This window comes from Rattus norvegicus, chromosome 2, assembly GCF_021556685.1.
Source record: "Rattus norvegicus strain SHRSP/BbbUtx chromosome 2, alternate assembly SHRSP_T2T, whole genome shotgun sequence".
Classification (NCBI taxonomy): Eukaryota; Metazoa; Chordata; class Mammalia; order Rodentia; family Muridae; genus Rattus; species Rattus norvegicus.
The window spans coordinates 80628123-80629662 of record NC_141535.1 but is presented as its reverse complement, the minus strand read 5'-3'; the positions used below and the strand labels follow the sequence as shown (position 1 = coordinate 80629662).

The 1540-nt window shown below is 46.4% G+C and overlaps 1 pseudogene; it reads right to left on the bottom strand.

Moving 5' to 3' along the window:
* Positions 1-445: 445 nt before the first annotated feature.
* On the bottom strand, positions 446-1022 carry Rpl19-ps11 (ribosomal protein L19, pseudogene 11; annotated as a pseudogene).
* Positions 1023-1540: the final 518 nt, after the last annotated feature.

Genomic DNA, 1540 nt, shown 5'->3' with positions numbered 1-1540 from the left:
GAGGAGGAACGTACAGCATGAGCTAACACAACGTGATCCGCCAAAAGCTACAGAGAGCCAAAATGTGTTTCAAGGACCCAGGAGCTACCTTGCAGGGGTTCCTGACTTTCCCTAATATGGGACAAATTGAGCACCAGAATGCTCTATTAATAATGCATGATATCCTATAATCCACTGAGTAAAAAGAAAATTGAATGTCCATACCCATTGAATAAGTAAATGGAGAAAGGGAGATACTTAGAGAAAGCTGCCCATTACATACAGAAAAACAACAGAAGCAAAAGAGAGAAAGAAGCTTCGGCGACAAGCCCCACTCCACAGCAAAAATGTAGTAGTCCTGACAGGAAACCATCGAAGAGAACTTTTTTTTAAGGCTTGTTTTATTTTGATGACTGATCTGTGTGAGGCCTCAGCCAGGCCACTATGTACAGACATGAGGGAAGCTTTATTTCTTGGTCTCTTCCTCCGTGGACAGAATCTTGATGATCTCTTCCTTCTTGGCCTGGAGGCGCTCCTCCCGGTGCTTTCATGCTTCCTTGGTCTAAGACCTGCGAGCCTCAGACTGGTCAGCCAGTAGCTTCTTGAGGGCCTTGTCTGCCTTCAAGTTTGTGGATGTGCTCCACTTGTTTTTAAATACATTCTCTTTGACTTTCAGGTACAGGCTGTGATACATATGGCGGTCAATCTTCTTAGATTCCGGGTATCTCCTGAGAAGCCAGCGCAGGATCCTTAACCTTCTCATCCAGGTCACCTTCTTGGGCATCCCAGCGTTGGCAGTACCCTTCCTCTTCCCTATGCCCATATGCCTGCCCTTCTATCAGACCAAGGTGCTTTTCCAGCAGCGATCCCGGAAATGGACAGTCACAGACTTCTGGATGATCAGCCCATCTTTGATCAGCTTCCTGATCTGCTCACGAGAGTTGGCATTGGCGACTTCATTGGTCTCATTGGTGGTTCAACCATACCTCCTTTTTACCACAGCGGAGGACATTAGAAGCAAGCCTCTTCTGTAGCCTGAGCATACTCACGGCTGCCTGAACTCTAAGAGTTGTGATAAAGACGCTGAAGTGTAGTTCTCTGTAGTTGATGGTTTCTGGCAGGAGTGCTGGTGGGGAAGGGCTTGGTTTTCTTTAAGGAACTGGCCCAGGGAGTCTGGCAATGCTCCAGTGAGTATATAGGCAACACAGCACAATTATGTTGGTTTTTGAGGGGAACCACAAGGGAGGGAGAGCAGACCTGGGAGAACTAGGAAGTGAGCATCATCAGAGTGCATTATGTGAAATACTCAGTAAAAAGGTTATGTTGGAAAGCAAAAATTTACCCTTTCATCTGGTATCTTAGGATCTCTACTGCTGCAACAAAACAAGCTGAGGAACAAAGGGGTTTGGATGATTCTTCCATACTGGTGTTCATTATGGAAGGAGATGAGGACAGGAACTCAAGCATAGCAGGACCCTGGAGACAGGAACTGATACAGAAGCCATGAAGGGATGCTGCTTACTGGCTCGCTTGCCCTGATTTGCTCAGGATGTATTATTAT